The following is a 26,736-nucleotide window of genomic DNA, read 5'->3' as shown; positions in this document are numbered from 1 at the left end:
TCCCCCTTCTCTATTATGTCTCTCCCCTATACCTCCCCTTCTCTATTATGTCTCTCCCCTATACCTCCCCCTTCTCTATTATGTCTCCCCCCTATACCTCCCCCTTCTCTATTCTGTCTCTCCCCCTTCCTCTATTATGTCTCTCCCCCTATACCTCCCCTTCTCTATTCTGTCTCTCCCCCTTCTCCCCCTATTATGTCTCTCCCCCTATCCCTCCCCTTGTCTATTCTGTCTCTCCCCCTATCCCTCCCCTTCTCTATTCTGTCTCTCCCCCTATCCCTCCCCTTCTCTATTCTGTCTCTCCCCCTATCCCCCTTCTCTATTCTGTCTCTCCCCCTATCCCTCCCCTTCTCTATTCTGTCTCCCCCTATAACTCCCCTTCTCTATTCTGTCTCTCCCCCCTATCCCTCCCCTTCTCTATTCTGTCTCCCCCTTGTAACTCCCCCTTCTCTATTCTGTCTCTCCCCTATCCCTCCCTCTTCTCTATTCTGTCTCTCCCCCCTATCCCTCCCCTATTCTGTCTCCCCCTATACCTCCCCCTTCTCTATTCTGTCTCTCCCCCTATCCCTCCCCTTCTCTATTCTCGGTCTCTCCCCCTATACCTCCCCCTACTCTATTCTGTCTCTCCCCCTATCCCTCCCCTTCTCTATTCTGTCTCTCCCCCTTCTCTATTCTGTCTCTCCCTGGTCTCAGTTGATCTTGGTGGTGTCTCCAGGGGTAGATGAGTTCTCCCAGAAACAGCCTCCCCATCTCTCTCTCCCCATCTCTCCCCTTTGTCTCTCTCCCCTGACTGGTCCTAGTCTATCTTGGTAGTCTTGTGTCTCCTAGTCTATCTTGGTAGTCTTGTGTCTCCAGGGGTAGATGAGTTCTCCCAGGAACAGCTTCTTGCAGAGAGCCAGCCAGGAGTCTTTTAGGGTAGCAGCTGTAGGTGGGGGTCCTGTAGGTCTGAACCACACTGCTTTTACCTTCAGAGGGTTAATCTGAGAGAGAGACGGGGGGTGTAGGACATAAACATGTCTAGGTTTATCTAGGAGAAAAACTGTGAATGACACATGTGTAGGGTATGTCTATGTGGTTTTACAGTAATACATAACCTAAACTGACTGTGTGTAGGGTATGTCTATGTGGTTTTACAGTAATAACCTAAACTGACTGTGTGTAGGGTATGTCTATGTGGTTTTACAGTAATATATAACCTAAACTGACTGTGTGTAGGGTATGTCTATGTGGTTTTACAGTAATAACCTAAACTGACTGTGTGTAGGGTATGTCTATGTGGTTTTACAGTCATAAATAACCTAAACTGACTGTGTGTAGGGTATGTCTATGTGGTTTTACAGTAATAAATAACCTAAACTGACTGTGTGTAGGGTATGTCTATGTGGTTTTACAGTAATAAATAACCTAAACTGACTGTGTGTAGGGTATATCTATGTGGTTTTACAGTAATAAATAACCTAAACTGACTGTGTGTAGGGTATGTCTGTGTTGTTGTGGTTTTACAGGAATAAATAACCTAAACTGACTGTGTGTAGGGTATGTCTATGTGGTTTTACAGTAATAAATAACCTAAACTGACTGTGTGTAGGGTATGTCTATGTGGTTTTACAGTAATAACCTAAACTGACTGTGTGTAGGGTATGTCTATGTGGTTTTACAGTCATAAATAACCTAAACTGACTGTGTGTAGGGTATGTCTATGTGGTTTTACAGTAATAAATAACCTAAACAGTCAGTTTAGGGTATATGTGGTTTTACAGTAATAACCTAAACTGACTGTGTGTAGGGTATGTCTATGTGGTTTTACAGGAATAAATCACTTAAACTGACTGTGTGTAGGGTATGTCTGTGGTTTTACAGTAATAAATAACCTAAACTGACTGTGTGTAGGGTATATCTATGTGGTTTTACAGGAATAAATAACTTAAACTGACTGTGTGTAGGGTATGTCTATGTGGTTTTACAGGAATAAATCACTTAAACTGACTGTGTGTAGGGTATGTCTGTGGTTTTACAGTAATAAATAACCTAAACTGACTGTGTGTAGGGTATATCTATGTGGTTTTACAGGAATAAATAACTTAAACTGACTGTGTGTAGGGTATGTCTATGTGGTTTTACAGTAATAACCTAAACTGACTGTGTGTAGGGTATGTCTATGTGGTTTTACAGGAATAAATAATTTAAACTGACTGTGTGTAGGGTATGTCTATGTGGTTTTACAGTAATAAATAACCTAAACTGACTGTGTGTAGGGTATGTCTATGTGGTTTTACAGTAATAACCTAAACTGACTGTGTGTAGGGTATGTCTATGTGGTTTTACAGGAATAAATAACTTAAACTGACTGTGTGTAGGGTATGTCTATGTGGTTTTACAGTAATAAATAACCTAAACTGACTGTGTGTAGGGTATGTCTATGTGGTTTTACAGTAATAACCTAAACTGACTGTGTGTAGGGTATGTCTATGTGGTTTTACAGTAATAACCTAAACTGACTGTGTGTAGGGTAGGGTATGTCTATGTGGTTTTACAGTAATAACCTAAACTGACTGTGTGTAGGGTATGTCTATGTGGTTTTACAGTAATAACCTAAACTGACTGTGTGTAGGGTATGTCTGTGTGGTTTTACAGGAATAAATAACGTAAACTTATTCCACATAAGCCAAACGCCGTCATGAAAGAGGATCACAATTTAAATAAGTCGTATACTTTTGTATCCTCAATGATTCTTAATCAAATGCATCATTTTGTGTGGATCTAGTTTTAAATGATTAAAGAAATTAAAAGACAGAACGAAAAGACAATGTATGTTATGAAAAATTTAATGAAAGAGAAAAAGAGAGGAGAGAAAGAGAGACAACAGAGAGAAAGAAGAGAGAAGAGAAATAAACAAAGAGGAGAAAGAGAAGAGAGTGAGAGAAGGAAAGAGAGAGAGAGAGAAACAGAGAGAGGAGAGAAGAGAGAGAAACAGAGAGAGAAGAGAGAGAAGAGAGAGAAGGAAAGAGAGAGAAGAGAGAGATAGAAAGAGAGAGAAGGAAAGAGAGAGAAGAGAGAGAAGGAAAGAGAGAGAAGAGAGAGAAGGAAAGAGAGAGAAGAGAGAGAAGGAAAGAGAGAAGAGAGAGAGAAGGAAAGAGAGAAGAGAGAGAGAAGGAAAGAGAGAGAAGAGAGAGATAGAAAGAGAGAGAAGGAAAGAGAGAGAAGAGAGAGAAGGAAAGAGAGAGAAGAGAGAGAAGGAAAGAGAGAGAAGAGAGAGAAGGAAAGAGAGAGAAGAGAGAGATAGAAAGAGAGAGAAACAGAGAGAGAAGAGAGAGAAACAGAGAGAGAAGAGAGAGAAGAGAGAGAAGAGAGAGAAGGAAGGAGAGAGAGAGAGAGAGATAGAAAGAGAGAGAAGGAAAGAGAGAGAAGAGAGAGATAGAAAGAGAGAGAAGGAAAGAGAGAGAAGAGAGAGAAGGAAAGAGAGAGAAGAGAGAGAAGGAAAGAGAGAGAAGAGAGAGATAGAAAGAGAGAGAAGGAAAGAGAGAGAAGAGAGAGAAGGAAAGAGAGAGAAGAGAGAGAAGGAAAGAGAGAGAAGAGAGAGAGGAAAGAGAGAAGAGAGAGAGAAGGAAAGAGAGAGAGAAGAGAGAGAAGGAAAGAGAGAGAAACAGAGAGAGAAGAGAGATGAGAGATGTCTTACATCCATCATAAGGTGTAGAGGTGTTCCTGGTTCCTCACAGAGCACTCTGAACTTCACCCCCTCTGTAGAGAACACACACATCTCAGTCAAACACAGAACATCACAGCCCAGCACGGTCTCCTTCCTCATTCAACCAGGTCTCTCTTAAAAATAGAGACTAACCTGGTTAAATAAAAGGAATATAGAAACCACAGTCCAGAACATTTTAAAAAACATTTTATAAAGTTGGTTTTGTAACATAAACTGGAAATTTGATATTTTTGACTGACATTATGATTGTCTGTTTCATATCGGCAAAGTAGTGTCATATCGGCAAAGTAGTGTCATATCGACAAAGTCGTTTCATATCGACAAAGTAGTGTCATATCGACAAAGTCGTTTCATATCGACAAAGTAGTGTCATATCGACAAAGTCGTTTCATATCGACAAAGTAGTGTCATATCGACAAAGTCGTTTCATATCAACAAAGTAGTGTCATATCGGCAAAGTCGTTTCATATCGGCAAAGTCGTTTCATATCAGCAAAGTCGTTTCATATCGGCAAAGTCACTTCCTCAAAGTGTTAAAGTACATTTCCTTCTACACAGACATGTTGGCGGAGACGGTCCCTCCCACCTGCCAGTCTGTAGGATCTGAAGAGTCGGAGGCCCATGGCGAACAGAGGGAAGGAGTTGATGAAGTCAACACTGAGGTGGAGAACTCCCTGGAACATTACTACCACAAGGCGGAGCTAGAGAGAGAGAGAGAAACAGACAGACAGACAGAAACAGACAGACAGACAGAGAGAAACAGACAGACAGAGAGAAACAGACAGACAGACAGACAGAGAGAAACAGACAGACAGACAGAGAGAGACAGACAGACAGAGAGAAACAGACAGACAGACAGACAGACAGACAGACAGACAGACAGACAGACAGACAGACAGACAGACAGACAGACAGACAGACAGACAGACAGACAGACAGACAGACAGACAGACAGACAGACAGACAGACATGGAGAGGGGATTAAAGTGCCTCTGTGTGTGTTCTCACCAGGGTAAACACTAGGTAGTATAGAGCTGTGGTTGGCAGGAGGAACAGACAGACAGACATGGATGGAGAGGGGATTAAAGTGCCTCTTTGTGTGTTCTCACCATGGTAAACACTTGGTAGTATAGAGCTGTGGTTGGCAGGAGGAACAGACAGACAGACATGGATGGAGAGGGGATTAAAGTGCCTCTGTGTGTGTTCTCACCAGGGTAAACACTAGGTAGTATAGAGCTGTGGTTGGCAGGAGGAACAGACAGACAGACATGGATGGAGAGGGGATTAAAGTGCCTCTGTGTGTGTTCTCACCAGGGTAAACACTAGGTAGTATAGAGCTGTGGTTGGCAGGAGGAACAGACAGACAGACATGGATGGAGAGGGGATTAAAGTGCCTCTGTGTGTGTTCTCACCAGGGTAAACACTAGGTAGTATAGAGCTGTGGTTGGCAGGAGGAACAGCAGGATGGTGAAGAGTAACGTCCCTATGAACAACTAGAAAACAACACACGTCAGTTCACTGTAACAAATACACACACTTTAGTTCACTGTAACAAATACACACACTTTAGTTCACTGTAACAAATACACACATGTTAGTTCACTGTAACAAATACACACACATCAGTTCACTGTAACAAATACACACACACTTCAGTTCACTGTAACAAATACACACACGTTAGTTCACTGTAACAAATACACACTTCAGTTCACTGTAACAAATACACACACGTCAGTTCACTGTAACAAATACACACACACTTCAGTTCACTGTAACAAATACACACACGTTAGTTCACTGTAACAAATACACACACGTCAGTTCACTGTAACAAATACACACACGTTAGTTCACTGTAACAAATACACACTTCAGTTCACTGTAACAAATACACACTTCAGTTCACTGTAACAAATACACACACTTCAGTTCACTGTAACAAATACACACACGTTAGTTCACTGTAACAAATACACACACTTCAGTTCACTGTAACAAATACACACACGTTAGTTCACTGTAACAAATACACACGTTAGTTCACTGTAACAAATACACACGTTAGTTCACTGTAACAAATACACACACATCAGTTCACTGTAACAAATACACACGTTAGTTCACTGTAACAAATACACACGTTAGTTCACTGTAACAAATACACACGGTAGTTCACTGTAACAAATACACACGTTAGTTCACTGTAACAAATACACACACGTCAGTTCACTGTAAGAAATACACACGTTAGTTCACTGTAACAAATACACACACTTTAGTTCACTGTAACAAATACACACACTTCAGTTCACTGTAACAAATACACACGTTAGTTCACTGTAACAAATACACACACGTTAGTTCACTGTAACAAATACACACGGTAGTTCACTGTAACAAATACACACGTTAGTTCACTGTAACAAATACACACACGTCAGTTCACTGTAACAAATACACACACGTCAGTTCACTGTAACAAATACACACACGTCAGTTCACTGTAACAAATACACACACATCAGTTCACTGTAACAAAGACACACACGTTAGTTCACTGTAACAAATACACACACATCAGTTCACTGTAACAAATACACACACATCAGTTCACTGTAACAAATACACACACATCAGTTCACTGTAACAAATACACACATTAGTTCACTGTAACAAATACACACATTAGTTCACTGTAACAAATACACACGTTAGTTCACTGTAACAAATACACACACGTTAGTTCACTGTAACAAATACACACACATCAGTTCACTGTAACAAATACACACACATCAGTTCACTGTAACAAATACACACACATCAGTTCACTGTAACAAATACACACGTTAGTTCACTGTAACAAATACACACTTCAGTTCACTGTAACAAATACACACTTCAGTTCACTGTAACAAATACACACGTTAGTTCACTGTAACAAATACACACTTCAGTTCACTGTAACAAATACACACTTCAGTTCACTGTAACAAATACACACTTCAGTTCACTGTAACAAATACACACTTCAGTTCACTGTAACAAATACACACACATCAGTTCACTGTAACAAATACACACACGTTAGTTCACTGTAACAAATACACACACATCAGTTCACTATAACAAATACACACACATCAGTTCACTATAACAAATACACACACATTAGTTCACTGTAACAAATACACACATCAGTTCACTGTAACAAATACACACACGTTAGTTCACTGTAACAAATACACACTTCAGTTCACTGTAACAAATACACACACTTTAGTTCACTGTAACAAATACACACACTTCAGTTCACTGTAACAAATACACACTTCAGTTCACTGTAACAAATACACACACTTTAGTTCACTGTAACAAATACACACACGTTAGTTCACTGTAACAAATACACACACGTTAGTTCACTGTAACAAATACACACACGTCAGTTCACTGTAACAAATACACACACGTTAGTTCACTGTAACAAATACACACACGTTAGTTCACTGTAACAAATACACACACTTCAGTTCACTGTAACAAATACACACACATTAGTTCACTGTAACAAATACACACACGTTAGTTCACTGTAACAAATACACACACATCAGTTCACTGTAACAAATACACACACATTAGTTCACTGTAACAAATACACACGTTAGTTCACTGTAACAAATACACACACGTTAGTTCACTGTAACAAATACACACACACTTCAGTTCACTGTAACAAATACACACACGTTAGTTCACTGTAACAAATACACACACGTTAGTTCACTGTAACAAATACACACACTTCAGTTCACTGTAACAAATACACACACATTAGTTCACTGTAACAAATACACACACGTTAGTTCACTGTAACAAATACACACACATCAGTTCACTGTAACAAATACACACTTCAGTTCACTGTAACAAATACACACTTCAGTTCACTGTAACAAATACACACACGTTAGTTCACTGTAACAAATACACACACGTTAGTTCACTGTAACAAATACACACACTTCAGTTCACTGTAACAAATACACACACATTAGTTCACTGTAACAAATACACACGTTAGTTCACTGTAACAAATACACACACATCAGTTCACTGTAACAAATACACACGTTAGTTCACTGTAACAAATACACACACGTTAGTTCACTGTAACAAATACACACGGTAGTTCACTGTAACAAATACACACGTTAGTTCACTGTAACAAATACACACACGTCAGTTCACTGTAACAAATACACACACGTCAGTTCACTGTAACAAATACACACACATCAGTTCACTGTAACAAATACACACACGTTAGTTCACTGTAACAAATACACACACGTCAGTTCACTGTAACAAATACACACACATCAGTTCACTGTAACAAATACACACACATCAGTTCACTGTAACAAATACACACATTAGTTCACTGTAACAAATACACACATTAGTTCACTGTAACAAATACACACGTTAGTTCACTATAACAAATACACACACGTTAGTTCACTGTAACAAATACACACACGTTAGTTCACTGTAACAAATACACACACATCAGTTCACTGTAACAAATACACACACATCAGTTCACTGTAACAAATACACACACATCAGTTCACTGTAACAAATACACACGTTAGTTCACTGTAACAAATACACACTTCAGTTCACTGTAACAAATACACACTTCAGTTCACTGTAACAAATACACACTTTAGTTCACTGTAACAAATACACACGTTAGTTCACTGTAACAAATACACACTTCAGTTCACTGTAACAAATACACACACATCAGTTCACTGTAACAAATACACACACGTTAGTTCACTGTAACAAATACACACACATCAGTTCACTATAACAAATACACACACATCAGTTCACTATAACAAATACACACACATTAGTTCACTGTAACAAATACACACATCAGTTCACTGTAACAAATACACACACGTTAGTTCACTGTAACAAATACACACTTCAGTTCACTGTAACAAATACACACACTTTAGTTCACTGTAACAAATACACACACTTCAGTTCACTGTAACAAATACACACTTCAGTTCACTGTAACAAATACACACACTTTAGTTCACTGTAACAAATACACACACGTTAGTTCACTGTAACAAATACACACACGTTAGTTCACTGTAACAAATACACACACGTCAGTTCACTGTAACAAATACACACACGTTAGTTCACTGTAACAAATACACACACGTTAGTTCACTGTAACAAATACACACACGTCAGTTCACTGTAACAAATACACACACTTTAGTTCACTGTAACAAATACACACACTTTAGTTCACTGTAACAAATACACACACCTTAGTTCACTGTAACAAATACACACACTTCAGTTCACTGTAACAAATACACACTTCAGTTCACTGTAACAAATACACACACTTTAGTTCACTGTAACAAATACACACACGTTAGTTCACTGTAACAAATACACACACGTTAGTTCACTGTAACAAATACACACACGTCAGTTCACTGTAACAAATACACACACGTTAGTTCACTGTAACAAATACACACACGTTAGTTCACTGTAACAAATACACACACGTCAGTTCACTGTAACAAATACACACACTTTAGTTCACTGTAACAAATACACACACTTTAGTTCACTGTAACAAATACACACACCTTAGTTCACTGTAACAAATACACACACTTTAGTTCACTGTAACAAATACACACACTTTAGTTCACTGTAACAAATACACACACGTCAGTTCACTGTAACAAATACACACACGTTAGTTCACTGTAACAAATACACACACGTTAGTTCACTGTAACAAATACACACACGTCAGTTCACTGTAACAAATACACACACTTTAGTTCACTGTAACAAATACACACACTTTAGTTCACTGTAACAAATACACACACCTTAGTTCACTGTAACAAATACACACACTTTAGTTCACTGTAACAAATACACACACTTTAGTTCACTGTAACAAATACACACACATTACTTCACTGTAACAAATACACACACATTACTTCACTGTAACAAATACACACACATTAGTTCACTGTAACAAATACACACACATTAGTTCACTGTAACAAATACACACACATTAGTTCACTGTAACAAATACACACTTTAGTTCACTGTAACAAATACACACTTTAATTCACTGTAACAAATACACACACATCAGTTCACTGTAACAAATACACACGTTAGTTCACTGTAACAAATACACACACATTAGTTCACTGTAACAAATACACACGTTAGTTCACTGTAACAAATACACACGTTAGTTCACTGTAACAAATACACACTTTAGTTCACTGTAACAATTACACACACTTTAGTTCACTGTAACAAATACACACGTTAGTTCACTGTAACAAATACACACACATTAGTTCACTGTAACAATTACACACACATTAGTTCACTGTAACAATTACACACACGTTAGTTCACTGTAACAAATACACACACATCAGTTCACTGTAACAAATACACACACATTAGTTCACTGTAACAAATACACACTTTAGTTCACTGTAACAAATACACACTTTAGTTCACTGTAACAAATACACACTTTAGTTCACTGTAACAAATACACACTTTAATTCACTGTAACAAATACACACACATCAGTTCACTGTAACAAATACACACACATTAGTTCACTGTAACAAATGTGTGTGTGTAATAGGTGTGTGACTACCTGGTCCAGGTCATAAGAGCAGGAGTCTACTCTCTGTCTGAGGACATTCCATTTCTTCCCCCTGAACAGCCTCCACAGAGAGGACAGACCATATACTGTCATACAATACAGCCTGGAGAGAGAGAGGAGGAGAGGGGAGAGAGAGAGAGAGACAGAGAGAGAGAGAGGAGGAGGGGGAGAGAGAGAGGGGAGAGAGAGAGAGAGACAGAGAGAGAGAGAGGGAGGAGGGGGAGAGAGAGGAGGGGAGAGAGAGATAGAGACAGAGGAGGAGGGGGAGAGAGGAGTAGAGAGAGGAGGAGGGAGAGAGAGAGGAGGGGGAGAGAGAGAGACAGAGGAGGAGGGGGAGAGAGGAGGAGAGAGAGATAGAGAGAGAGACGAGGGGAGGGGAGAGAGAAGAGGGAGGGGAGAGAGAGACGAGAGGGGAGAGAGAGAGGGAGGGGGAGAGAGAGAGGAGGGAGAGAGAGAGAGAGAGAGAGAGAGAGAGAGAGAGAGAGAGAGAGAGAGAGAGAGAGAGAAGGGAGATGAGAGATGGTGAGAGGAAAGGGAGGTAGGGGAAGAGGGGAGAGAGGGGAAAGGAGCAGGAGGGGGAAGTGAGTGGAGGGGGAGAGGGGAGGGGAGACGAAAGGGAAAGGAGGCAGAAGAGCAGGGCGGAGGAGAGGGGATAGAGAGATGAGGGGATGGAGAGATGGGGAGACGAAAGGGAAAGGAGGAGGAGGGGGAAGAGCAGGGCGGAGAGGGGGAGGGGATAGAGAAAGAAGGATGGAGAGAGAGGGAGGATGGAGGGTGAGAGAAGGAAGATATTTTTAGCCTTCATACACATTTAATAAGTCTGTAAATGACATGCTGAGAGCTCCTCACACATCCATTAGTAAAGGGGAAAGAGGTAACACGTCACCATAATGTTCACAGGGCTGAGAGGTACAGAGCCTTCACAATGTATTCAGACCCCTTGACTCTTCCACATGTTGTTACATTACAGCCTTAAAAACATTTTTTCCCTCTCAATCTACACACAATATCCCATAAAAGTTTTTAAAATGTAAATATTTTCAGGGGGAGGTCCCCCGGACCCCCCTGCCAGATGGGGAACCCCATCTTTATACAGTCAGGAGCCAACGAATAGACCAACAGGTGTGACTGATGATTGAAGCAGGTGTTAAACATGGGCTTTGCGTCACAGAAAGCAGCAGTTGATTTACTCCATTGCCAACACTTTAAATCACATCAATAGACCAATAACCTGAAGTATCATGACATCAGCTTTTATAACCTTCAATCTGTTTGTTTTTAAAAAAAAATCATATTTTGGACCAGAATAAGGCTCTACTACTTATTGTTCCTTGCAGTGAGGTACTCAACATCTTCATCGAATGTTTTCACAATTTATCTGAAGAGAATCGCTAAAAATCAGTAGTAGCCTACCAGTATGCACATTAGGGAGTAAATTAACAGCTCTCTCATGATGCAATTCGGTTTCGTTCACCTAAAATATCCGCTTGTTCGCATCACTAGGCTACACTGACGAGTCACCTTTGCGGCAGTGGGTCGTGTTTCCATCGCGACGTGTCTCATTACGTCGTACGTCATCTTCACGGCGTTTTGCTCCGCTATTGAACTGACAAGTCAAGTGTAGTGTTTATAACGCAAGATTGAGCAGAGCCTATCTCGTCAGGGATCGTATTTATTTGGGAAGAATATGACATTTTAATTTAAAAAAAATTAAAAACAGGATAAATATCAGTTTCAGCTGATAATAAATAAACATGTTTTCGACGAACTGGCTGGATTGAAGAGGACGCAAAAGTTTGAAAAAAAATCAGTCTTTCAACGGAACCTTCAACCGCAAGGGGGCGTTGCGTTTCCACTTCGATGAGCACGTCCCGATTGAAATTCGTGACATCCGGCGCAACGTGAGGCTTTAGGAAGAAGAAGATGAAAATATGTGGTCATTCTTACTCTCATGGCGTGTTAACCTGCCAAACTACACTGAAGACTCAATGTCTATATCCCAAATGGGACCCTATCCTCTCCGTAGTGCACATCTTCTGACTAGAGCTCATAGGGTATTCCCTTTATAGTGCACTAAGGTCAAACGTGGTGCACTTTTGGGAGGCATCGTGACGGTGCTGGTCTCTTCTCACCTGGCTCCATAGACATAGAAACAGTAGATATAGCAGGGTTAGTGACCGGTCTCTTCTCACCTGGCTCCATAGACATAGAAACAGTAGATATAGCAGGGTTAGTGACCGGTCTCTTCTCACCTGGCTCCATAGACGTAGAAACAGTAGATGTGGAAGGTGAGCAGGGCGGTGATGTCAGAGAGCAGGGAGAGGGCAAAGGTCAAGCCCAGGCAGGCAGACAGACCCACGTACCACAGAATCATCTCAACGAACGGAGACATCAGGTGAATGTAGCCTGCAGAGAGGAGGAGGGTCATGGGTGTGTGTGTGTGGAGGAGGGTCATGGGTGTGTGTGTGTGGAGGAGGGCCATGGGTGTGTGTGTGTGGAGGAGGGCCATGGGTGTGTGTGTGTGGAGGAGGGCCATGGTTGTGTGTGTGTGGAGGAGGGTCATGGGTGTGTGTGTGTGGAGGAGGGGCATGGGTGTGTGTGTGTGGAGGAGGGGCATGGGTGTGTGTGTGTGGAGGAGGGGCATGGGTGTGTGTGTGTGTGGAGGAGGGTCATGGGTGTTTGTGTCTGTGGAGGAGGGTCATGGGTGTGTGTGTGTGTGTGTGTGTGTGTGTGTGTGTGTGTGTGTGTGTGTGTGTGTGTGTGTGTGTGTGTGTGTGTGTGTGTGTGGAGGAGGGGCATGGGTGTGTGTGTGTGTGTGTGTGTGGATGAGGGGCATGGGTGTGTGTGTGTGGAGGAGGGGCATGGGTGTGTGTGTGTGTGTGTGTGTGTGTGTGTGTGTGTGTGTGTGTGTGTGTGTGTGTGTGTGTGTGTGTGTGTGTGTGTGTGTGTGTGTGTGTGTGTGTGTGTGTGTGTGTGTGTGGAGGAGGGGCATGGGTGTGTGTGTGTGTGTGACTCACTGATCCACAGGTGTATATGGTAGAGGAAGAATCGTCCTAACACCTGGTCTAGAGCCCGGTTCATCTTCAGACCAGCTGGAGCTCCCATCAGCCACTGCAACAGCTCCTCCAGCTCTTTAGCTACATGCTAACAACAAAACACACAACAATACATAGCTTAGCTACATGCTAACAACAAAACACAATACACAGCTTAGCTACATACTAACAACAACACACACAACAATACATAGCTTAGCTACATGCTTACAAATCACAGAACAACATTTAGTCTCACCTTATAATATATACACTATGGGCTGTATTTATAAAGTGTCTCAGAGAGCTGATCTAGGATCAGTTTAGCCTTTTAGATCATAATGAATCAGATTACATGGAGAGGAGGACCTGATCCTAGATCATAATGAATCAGATTACATGGACAGGGGGACCTGATCCTAGATCATAATGAATATGATTATAATGGACAGGAGGACCTGATCCTAGATCATAATGTATATGATTATAATGGACAGGAGGGACTGATCCTAGATCATAATGAATATGATTATAATGGACAGGAGGGACCTGATCCTAGATCATAATGAATCAGATTACATGGACAGGAGGACCTGATCCTAGATCATAATGAACATGATTATAATGGGACCTGATCCTAGATCATAATGAATATGATTATAATGGACAGGAGGGACCTGATCCTAGATCATAATGAACATGATTATAATGGACAGGAGGGACCTGATCCTAGATCATAATGAATATGATTATAATGGACAGGAGGGACCTGATCCTAGATCATAATGAATATGATTATAATGGACAGGAGGACCTGATCCTAGATCATAATGAATATGATTATAATGGACAGGAGGACCTGATCCTAGATCATAATGAACATGATTATAATGGACAGGAGGACCTGATCCTAGATCATAATGTATATGATTATAATGGACAGGAGGGACTGATCCTAGATCATAATGAATATGATTATAATGGACAGGAGGGACCTGATCCTAGATCATAATGAATCAGATTACATGGACAGGAGGACCTGATCCTAGATCATAATGAACATGATTATAATGGGACCTGATCCTAGATCATAATGAATATGATTATAATGGACAGGAGGACCTGATCCTAGATCATAATGAATATGATTATAATGGACAGGAGGACCTGATCCTAGATCATAATGAACATGATTATAATGGAGAGGAGGACCTGATCCTAGATCATAATGTATATGATTATAATGGACAGGAGGACCTGATCCTAGATCATAATGAATATGACTATAATGGAGAGGAGGACCAGATCCTAGATCATAATGTATATGATTATAATGGACAGGAGGGACGTGGGGCCGTATGTATCAGCTCCCCTTGGTCCATGTTATCTTATTCCTTGTGATCTAAAAGGCAAAACTGATCCTAGATCAGCACACATACTCAGAGATAGATTATTTAGGGGGATGTCGAGGGAGATATTGAGGGGGTTATTGAGGGGGTTATCGAGGGGATATCGAGGGAGATATTGAGGGGGATATCAAGGAGATATTGAGGGGGTTATTTAGGGGGTAATTCTAGGGGATATTGGGTTGGATATTGAGGGGGATATTGGGTTGGATATTGAGGGGGATATTGGGTTGGATATTGAGGGGGATATCGAGGGGATATCGAGGGAGATATTGAGGGGGTTATTGAGGGGTTATTGGGTTGGATATTGAGGGGGTTATTCTAGGGGGATATTGGGTTGGACATTGAGGGGTTATTCTAGGGGGATATTGGGTTGGACATTGAAGGGGATATTGGGTTGGATATTGAGGGGTTATTCTAGGGGGGTTATTCTAGGGGGATATTGAGGGGGATATTGAGGGGGATATTGGGTTGGACATTGAAGGGGATATTGGGTTGGACATTGAGGGGGATATTCTAGGGGGTTATTCTAGGGGGATATTCTAGGGGGATATTGAGGGGGATATTGAGGGGGATATTGGGTTGGACATTGAAGGGGATATTGGGTTGGATATTGAGGGGGATATTCTAGGGGGTTATTCTAGGGGGATATTGAGGGGATATTTCGTAGGGCAAAAACGACCCTGAACCTCTTGATAATGTGGCAACGTGATTTCATTTGAAGCTCATCGTCACCAATGTGAGTTTTACGGAGGTGGTAATGTAACTAGAGTCAACTGAGCGATACAGAAATAGTCACCTCTCGATACTGAACGTTGTTGAAGACATTTTTTATTTTAAATAAAATCTCTCTGACAGATTATAAATGAGGTTTAAATTGTTGTACATTGCTTTTGCACCGGGGAACTGTTGTCCATGATGTCTTACGTCAGCAGCAGGTACCAGTGTGTTGGCCAGTTTGCCTATACGGTTCTCTCTATACATCCACGACACCAGCAGCAGGCCCAGAGACACATCCACAAAGAACGACACAAAGATATTGGCTTTCCTGTGTGGAGAGAAAGAGAGAGAGTCACTCACTACTTTTGACCCAAGGTCAATAGGGCTCTGGTCAAATGCACTGCACTATACAGGGAATAGTGTGCGATTTGAGACGCAATGGGGTGAGTTAGATACCATCTTGTAGCCAGTCTGCCACGGGGCTGTGTGTGTGTGTGTGTGTGTGTGTGTGTGTGTGTGTGTGTTTGGTCTCTACCTCATGAAGTGGTTGTGTGCGGTGGCTCTGGTAGGAGAGCAGACTGTCTGAAGGTGTTCTGTTCTGTAGCTCAGCTGAACACACGTAGACAACTTACTGGATATGAACCTCATCGGGTGCACATTCAATATCCTGGGGAGACAGACAGGCACATTCAATATCCTGGGGAGACAGACAGGCACATTCAATATCCTGGGGAGACAGACAGACACATTCAATATCCTGGGGAGACAGACAGACACATTCAATATCCTGGGGAGACAGACAGACAGACACATTCAATATCCTGGGGAGACAGACAGACAGACACATTCAATATCCTGGGGAGACAGACAGACACATTCAATATCCTGGGGAGACAGACAGACAGACACATTCAATATCCTGGGGAGACAGACAGGCACATTCAATATCCTGGGGAGACAGACAGACACATTCAATATCCTGGGGAGACAGACAGACACATTCAATATCCTGGGGAGACAGACAGACACATTCAATATCCTGGGGAGACAGACAGACACATTCAATATCCTGTGGAGACAGACAGACACATTCAATATCCTGGGGAGACAGACAGACACATTCAATATCCTGAGGAGACAGACAGACACATTCAATATCCTGGGGAGACAGACAGACACATTCAATATCCTGGGGAGACAGACAGGCACATTCAATATCCTGGGGAGACAGACAGACAGACAGACAGACAGACAGACAGACAGACAGACAGACAGACAGACAGACAGACAGACAGACAGACAGACAGACTGGGTCAGTGTCTCTTGGCACACAAAGAGTTGCAACTGACGAACGTACAGGGTCCACAGTGTTAGTATCCAGGTGGTTAGCAGACAGACAGGTACTGACACCCCCCCCCCCCCTTACCTGCTACTACAGAGGCTGGTCCACAGTGTTAGCATCCAGGTGGTTAGCAGACAGACAGGTACTGATACACCCCTTACCTGCTACTACAGAGGCTGGTCCACAGTGTTAGTATCCAGGTGGTTAGCAGACAGACAGGTACTGACACACACCCCTTACCTGCTACTACAGAGGCTGGTCCACAGTGTTAGTACTATAATGGAGCCCTCCCGTCCCTCCCCCTTACCTGCTACTACAGAGGCTGGTCCACAGTGTTAGCATCCAGGTGGTTAGCAGACAGAGCGGTGTCGAGGCCTGTTTCATCAGTTCTACTATAATGGATCCCTCCCGTCCCTCTGATTGCCAGTGGGTCATCTTCACTGGACCGTCATCATACTTATCCAGGAAGAACAGCGGCTCACTCTGACACACTGTCCCAAACACCTGCAGCAGCAACAACAACAATTACAGACAACACCTGCAGCAGCAACAACAACAATTACAGACAACACCTGCAACAACAACAACAACAATTACAGACAACACCTGCAGCAGCAACAACAACAATTACAGACAACACCTGCAGCAGCAACAACAACAATTACAGACAACACCTGCAGCAGCAACAACAACAATTACAGACAACACCTGCAGCAGCAACAACAACAATTACAGACAACACCTGCAGCAGCAACAATTACAGACAACACCTGCAGCAGCATCAACAACAATTACAGACAACACCTGCAGCAGCAACAACAACAATTACAGACAACACCTGCAGCAGCAACAACAACAATTACAGACAACACCTGCAGCAGCAACAACAACAATTACAGACAACACCTGCAGCAGCAACAATTACAGACAACACCTGCAGCAGCATCAACAACAATTACAGACAACACCTGCAGCAGCAACAACAACAATTACAGACAACACCTGCAGCAGCAACAACAACAATTACAGACAACACCTGCAGCAGCAACAACAACAATTACAGACAACACCTGCAGCAGCAACAATTACAGACAACACCTGCAGCAGCATCAACAACAATTACAGACAACACCTGCAGCAGCAACAACAACAATTACAGACAACACCTGCAGCAGCAACAACAACAATTACAGACAACACCTGCAGCAGCAACAACAACAATTACAGACAACACCTGCAGCAGCAACAACAACAATTACAGACAACACCTGCAGCAGCAACAACAACAATTACAGACAACACCTGCAGCAGCAACAATTACAGACAACACCTGCAGCAGCATCAACAACAATTACAGACAACACCTGCAGCAGCAACAACAACAATTACAGACAACACCTGCAGCAGCAACAACAACAATTACAGACAACACCTGCAGCAGCAACAACAACAATTACAGACAACACCTGCAGCAGCAACAACAACAATTACAGACAACACCTGCAGCAGCAACAATTACAGACAACACCTGCAGCAGCAACAACAACAATTACAGACAACACCTGCAGCAGCAACAACAACAATTACAGACAACACCTGCAGCAGCAACAACAACAATTACAGACAACACCTGCAGCAGCAACAACAACAATTACAGACAACACCTGCAGCAGCAACAACAACAATTACAGACAACACCTGCAGCAGCAACAACAACAATTACAGACAACACCTGCAGCAGCATCAACAACAATTACAGACAACACCTGCAGCAACAACAATTACAGACAACACCTGCAGCAGCAACAACAACAATTACAGACAACACCTGCAGCAGCAACAACAACAATTACAGACAACCCCTGCAGCAGCAACAACAATTACAGACAACACCTGCAGCAACAACAATTACAGACAACACCTGCAGCAACAACAATTACAGACAACACCTGCAGCAGCAACAACAACAACAACAACAACAATTACAGACAACACCTGCAGCAACAACAATTACAGACAACACCTGCAGCAACAACAATTACAGACAACACCTGCAGCAGCAACAATTACAGACAACACCTGCAGCAGCAACAACAACAATTACAGACAACACCTGCAGCAGTAACAATTACAGACAACACCTGCAGCAGCAACAATTACAGACAACACCTGCAGCAACAACAATTACAGACAACACCTGCAGCAGCAACAACAACAATTACAGACAACACCTGCAGCAGCAACAACAACAATTACAGACAACACCTGCAGCAACAACAACAACAATTACAGACAACACCTGCAGCAGCAACAACAACAATTACAGACAACACCTGCAGCAGCAACAACAACAATTACAGACAACACCTGCAGCAACAACAACAACAATTACAGACAACACCTGCAGCAGCAACAACAACAATTACAGACAACACCTGCAGCAGCAACAATTACAGATAACACCTGCAGCAGCAACAACAACAATTACAGACAACACCTGCAGCAGCAACAACAACAATTACAGACAACACCTGCAGCAGCAACAACAATTACAGACAACACCTGCAGCAGCAACAACAACAATTACAGACAACACCTGCAGCAGCAACAACAACAATTACAGACAACACCTGCAGCAGCAACAACAACAATTACAGACAACACCTGCAGCAGCAACAACAACAATTACAGACAACACCTGCAGCAGCAACAACAACAATTACAGACAACACCTGCAGCAGCAACAACAACAATTACAGACAACACCTGCAGCAGCAACAACAACAATTACAGACAACACCTGCAGCAGCAACAACAATTACAGACAACACATGTGTATAACAACAACAACAACAATTACAGACAACACATATTATATTACAACAACAACTACAACAACAATTACAGACACCACATATGTATAACAACAACAACAACAACAATTACAGACACCACATGTATACAACAACAACAACAACAACAATTACAGACACCACATATGTACAACAACAACAACAACAATTACAGACAACATATATGTATAACAACAACAACAATTACAGACAACACGTGTATAACAACAACAACAACAACAATTACAGACAACACATGTGTATAACAACAACAACAACAATTACAGACAACACATATGTATAACAACAACAACAACAATTACAGACAACATATATGTATAACAACAACAACAATTACAGACAACACGTGTATAACAACAACAACAACAACAATTACAGACAACACATGTGTATAACAACAACAACAACAATTACAGACAACACATATGTATAACAACAACAACAACAATTACAGACAACACATATGTATAACAACAACAACAACACATATGTATAACAACAACAACAACAACAACAACAACAGACAACAACAACAGACAACACATATGTATAACAACAACAGACAACACATATGTATAACAACAACAACAACACATATGTATAACAACAACAACAACAACAACAGACAACAACAACAGACAACACATATGTATAACAACAACAACAACAGACAACACATATGTATAACAACAACAACAACAGACAACACATATGTATAACAACAACAACAGACAACACATATGTATAACAACAACAACAACAACAGACAACACATATGTATAACAACAACAACAACACATATGTATTACAACAACAACAACAGACAACACATATGTATAACAACAACAATATCAGAGGTAAACAACACAGGAGAGGATAGAAAACCCCTGTGTTCAATGAGCAACAACATCTACATGTAAATCAGGCTGTGAGTCCACATCCTCACCTGTGGTAGTTGTGACTCAGTTTGAGGGTCAGGAACCCCGTTCTCTATGGGGTGCAGCTGAGACAGCATGACCTTCCTCTGTTCATAGTGGATAAAGATCACCTTGTCCTTCTCTCCTCCTCCTTCCTCTCCCTCTACTTTATTCTCTCCTCCTCCTCTCTTTGTTGCTCCTCCCTTCCCTCCTTTCTTCCCTCCTTTCTCTCCACCACCATCCTCTTTCAGCTCCTTTCCTGTTGTACCAGCTTCCCATCTACTTGGCAGGGGCAGAGGGACATTTTATTACAGATGCACTGCATGATGATAACAACAGAAATATCCGCCTTTCGATTAAATATACAGTGATCTGTCTCTCTATGAATTAAAAAGAGCAGAGTGAATTAAGCAATCTAATTTACAAACTCTTGTTGTTGCTATGAGAAAACAGTGATGCAGTGATGCACGTCTATAGACAGAACATTCATTTCAGTGTGAGAAAACAGTGATGCACGTCTATAGACAACATTAATTTCAGTGTGAGAAAACAGTGATGCACGTCTATAGACAGAACATTCATTTCAGTGTGAGAAAACAGTGATGCACGTCTATAGACAGAACATTCATTTCAGTGTGAGAAAACAGTGATGCACGTCTATAGACAGAACATTCATTTCAGTGTGAGAAAACAGTGATGCACGTCTATAGACAGAACATTCATTTCAGTGTGAGAAAACAGTGATGCACGTCTATAGACAGAACATTCATTTCAGTGTGAGAAAACATTGATGCAGGTCTACAGACAGAACATTCATTTCAGTGTGAGAACAGTGATGCACGTCTATAGACAGAACATTCATTTCAGTGTGAGAAAACAGTGATGCAATTCTACAGACAGAACATTCATTTCAGTGTGAGAAAACAGTGATGCATGTCTATAGACAGAACATTCATTTCAGTGTGAGAAAACAGTGATGCACGTCTACAGACAGAACATTCATTTCAGTGTGAGAAAACAGTGATGCACGTCTATAGACAGAACATTCATTTCAGTGTGAGAAAACAGTGATGCACGTCTAGACAGAACATTCATTTCAGTGTGAGAAAACAGTGATGCACGTCTATAGACAGAACATTCATTTCAGTGTGAGAAAACAGTGATGCAGGTCTACAAACAGAACATTCATTTCAGTGTGAGAAAACATTGATGCAGGTCTACAGACAGAACATTCATTTCAGTGTGAGAACAGTGATGCACGTCTATAGACAGAACATTCATTTCAGTGTGAGAAAACAGTGATGCACGTCTACAGACAGAACATTCATTTCAGTGTGAGAAAACAGTGATGCATGTCTATAGACAGAACATTCATTTCAGTGTGAGAAAACAGTGATGCACGTCTACAGACAGAACATTCATTTCAGTGTGAGAAAACAGTGATGCACGTCTATAGACAGAACATTCATTTCAGTGTGAGAAAACAGTGATGCACGTCTAGACAGAACATTCATTTCAGTGTGAGAAAACAGTGATGCACGTCTATAGACAGAACATTCATTTCAGTGTGAGAAAACAGTGATGCAGGTCTACAAACAGAACATTCATTTCATAAGAAAGCCATTCATCAATAATTCGATATCAACAGTTGATCTCCAAAGAGAGTGATCTCTGAATCTAACCAAAACACATTTGATGTTGTTACAAAGTTTGCATCCCAAATAACACCCTATTCCCTACATAATGCACTACTTTAGACCAGAGCTCTATGACACTCTATTCCCTACATAGTGCACTACTTTAGACCAGAGCTCTATGACACTCTATTCCCTACATAGTGCACTACTTTAGACCAGAGCTCTATGGCACCCTATTCCCTACATAGTGCACTACTTTTGACCAGGGCCCATGGGTCAGAGGGTAAAATGTACCCCATGGGCCCTGGTTAAAAGTAGGTGTCTTTATATAGGGACCAATAGGGGCCACTTGGGATGCAAACGGAGACTTACTCTGGTCCCTTGTGAGGACGTGACACCTGAAGCCTATCTTGCCCATCTCTCTACTGAGCTGGAGCCACTGTCCCTGGGGGAAGATGGTGCTGAGGTCCCTGAGGAAACTCTCCATGCCCTCCTGGCCCTCCTTGGGCATGCTCCACGAGCCCAGCACCGTCAGATCCACCCCACTCTGGCCACGCATCTGGACCAGGAACAGGAAGGTTACAACACACACACTCTCTACCTGCTATATGTACCATCTGGACCAGGGACAGGAAGGTTACAACACACACTCTCTCTACCTGCTATATGTACCATCTGGACCAGGGGCAGGAAGGTTACAACACACACTCTATCTACCTGCTTTATGTACCATCTGGACCAGGGACAGGAAGGTTAACACACACTCTACCTGCTATATGTACCATCTGGACCAGGGACAGGAAGGTTAACACACACACTCTCTACCTGCTATATGTACCATCTGGACCAGGGACAGGAAGGTTACAACACACACACTCTCTACCTGCTATATGTACCATCTGGACCAGGGACAGGAAGGTTAACACACACACACTCTCTACCTGCTGTATGTACTGTTTGACCTGACAAGGGATGAAGGGGTATTGGGTGACTGACAGATTTAAAAAAAATATATATATATATATTAATATTTAACATTTATTTAACTAGGCAGGTCAGTTAAGAACACATTCTTATTTACAATGACGGCCTACTGGGGAACAGTGGGTTAACTGCCTTGTTCAGGGGCAGAACGACAGATTGTTACCTTGTCAGCTCGGGGATTTGATCTAGCAACCTTTCGGTTACTGGCCCGCCCCTCTAACCATTAGGCTACCTGCCGCCCGGATACACACTGACTGATACACACACACGCACACACATGCACATACTCTACCTGGTGGATGTACTGCTTGACCTGTCCAGGGATGAAGGGGTAGTGGATAACAGCTAGCACCACGGCCGAGTTCTGTCCTGGGATCCATCGCCCCCACAAGCAGCCCACTGTCTGCCTTGTTACAGCACTGAGGGAAGAAAATCTTCAGCACCATGATGGGACTGGAGGTCAGGGGTCAGAGGTCAGGCACGCTCCTTCAGTCTAAACTTCTGGAGTAGGTGATCACAGGTTAGCCTAGTGTCTTCAGATACCTGCAGAATGGAGAAACATTTTGTGAAGGATGAAATAATTAGTATACCCATTACCCAGCTACACTAGTTCCCAATAATCAGTACCCATTACCCAGCTACACTAGTTACCAATAATTACTATACCCATTACCCAGCTACACTAGTTCCCAATAATTACTATACCCATTACCCAGCTATACTAGTTCCCAATAATTACTATACCCATTACCCAGCTACACTAGTTCCCAATAATTACTATACCCATTACCCAGCTACACTAGTTACCAATAATTACTATACCCATTACCCAGCTATACTAGTTCCCAATAATTACTATACCCATTACCCAGCTACACTAGTTCCCAATAATTACTAAACCCATTACCCAGCTATACTAGTTACCAATAATTAGTATACCCATTACCCAGCTACACTAGTTCCCAATAATTAGCATACCCATTACCCAGCTATACTAGTTACCAATAATTACTAAACCCATTACCCAGCTATACTAGTTACCAATAATTAGTATACCCATTACCCAGCTACACTAGTTCCCAATAATTAGTATACCCATTACCCAGCTACACTAGTTACCAATAATTAGTATACCCATTACCCAGCTACACTAGTTACCAATAATTACTATACCCATTACCCAGCTACACTAGTTCCCAATAATTACTAAACCCATTACCCAGCTATACTAGTTACCAATAATTAGTATACCCATTACCCAGCTACACTAGTTCCCAATAATTAGCATACCCATTACCCAGCTATACTAGTTACCAATAATTACTAAACCCATTACCCAGCTATACTAGTTACCAATAATTAGTATACCCATTACCCAGCTACACTAGTTCCCAATAATTAGTATACCCATTACCCAGCTACACTAGTTCCCAATAATTAGTATACCCATTACCCAGCTACACTAGTTACCAATAATTAGTATACCCATTACCCAGCTACACTAGTTACCAATAATTACTATACCCATTACCCAGCTACACTAGTTCCCAATAATCAGTACCCATTACCCAGCTACACTAGTTCCCAATAATTAGCATACCCATTACCCAGCTACACTAGTTACCAATAATTAGTATACCCATTACCCAGCTATACTAGTTCCCAATAATTAGCATACCCATTACCCAGCTACACTAGTTACCAATAATTAGCATACCCATTACCCAGCTACACTAGTTCCCAATAATTAGCATACCCATTACCCAGCTACACTAGTTCCCAATAATTAGCATACCCATTACCCAGCTACACTAGTTCCCAATAATTAGCATACCCATTACCCAGCTACACTAGTTCCCAATAATTACTATACCCAGCTTACTAGTTCCCAATAATCAGTACCCATTACCCAGCTAGTTCCCAATAATTAGCATACCCATTACCCACCTATACTAGTTACCAATAATTACTATACCTACACTAGTTTCCACCCAAAAGTAGTAACATTAAGGTCTGTATATAGTTTAGTTATACTGTGTATACCAGTGTTTCATCTTGTCACATTGTGAATGTCCTCGTGTGGTGTGAGCCGATCTTGTTTAATAAACATGACCCAGAATCAGGAGGGTTGTCAGAGTGACTCACTCCAACTGATTAGCAGACATTTCAATTCAGCCATCAGGACCAGCTGTTTGTTAGTCAACTCAAACGAATCATTTTTGTCGGACCGTTTCAGTGGAGTCCCCGTTGCCTCTGTCCTCTTTGTGTCCTTCAGAATATTGAGCCTTGCCTTCGTCTCCATGCCAACCATGCCTGTGGGCTTATAACTATTGATGTGCCTGTCGTTTCCCCGTCACATCTATAACAGCACCATTGCTGCCTAAACTACGTTACATGTTAATATAACATTTACAACTAATTTGGGGGCATTAATCGAAGTTTTGCAGTGTACGTTTGAGACAAAGTGAGACGCTTATTTTGATTAAATGAGCACAAATAGGGCCTAATCGAAGTTAGTGCACAGTCCAGCCAGCGTCGAAAGGCTGTGCGACACCCGTATCGTTATCCGTTGTCAAAATAAAATCAACATAAATCAACAATAGTTTCTGTATTCCTCTCTGATGTGATGCATATCTTCAATGTCAGTGATAATATATTCTGCAGGCAGTTATCCACACTGGGCGCACAGTGCAAAGAGACAGACATTAGCTAACTTAGTAACGACTAAATCCGTCTTCAGCTAGTTAACAACATTTCGGCAAATAATATAAAATATTCCATACCTGCAGGGTTGTTTATTTCTATTCGAATGAAATCTGCTTTTGTAAAGACCGTTTCAAACAGATTTGGGATCGTACCGTTACATGATTTACCCTTCACTTGTCAAATTGAAGTTAGCGTCTGTCGGCAGCCATCTTTGTTGTTGATAGACCGTCAACATTTACGCTCCGGTTGGAATATCATTGCAGTAACAAGAGTTCCGGTGGATTGCTGGATGAGATGATGTTGCAGTTCTGTGAATAATCTGAACTAAACCCTCTGTTTGATAGTCATTTCCAGCCACAACAAAACGCATGATATTTAGCCTAATAATATCAAATATAATCATAAAATACTACACTTTATTATGGCCACTGGATTCCACTACCACTGAATATTCTGTAAAAAAATATCCCATCCATTTCTGCCAGTTGAAAAGGACACATTTTTCATTATTACCAAAACGATTGTAATCAAACATGGAATTTCAGTTCGACTCAATAAGGCAGCGATAATATCCATTTGAATATAGTGTTACAAAATTTGAAAACATCACCGTCGAAATGACATTTCTGACCTTCA

The 26,736-nt window shown here is 41.6% G+C and overlaps 1 pseudogene; it reads right to left on the bottom strand.

Annotated features, from left to right (window-relative positions):
- Positions 1–824: 824 nt before the first annotated feature.
- On the bottom strand, positions 825–26,332 carry LOC124027271 (annotated as a pseudogene).
- Between the last annotated feature and the right edge of the window lie 404 nt (positions 26,333–26,736).

This window comes from Oncorhynchus gorbuscha, unplaced genomic scaffold, assembly GCF_021184085.1.
Source record: "Oncorhynchus gorbuscha isolate QuinsamMale2020 ecotype Even-year unplaced genomic scaffold, OgorEven_v1.0 Un_scaffold_3061, whole genome shotgun sequence".
Taxonomy (NCBI): domain Eukaryota; kingdom Metazoa; phylum Chordata; class Actinopteri; order Salmoniformes; family Salmonidae; genus Oncorhynchus; species Oncorhynchus gorbuscha.
Note: the sequence above shows the minus strand (reverse complement) of the source record. Positions and strands in the feature narration are given on the sequence as shown.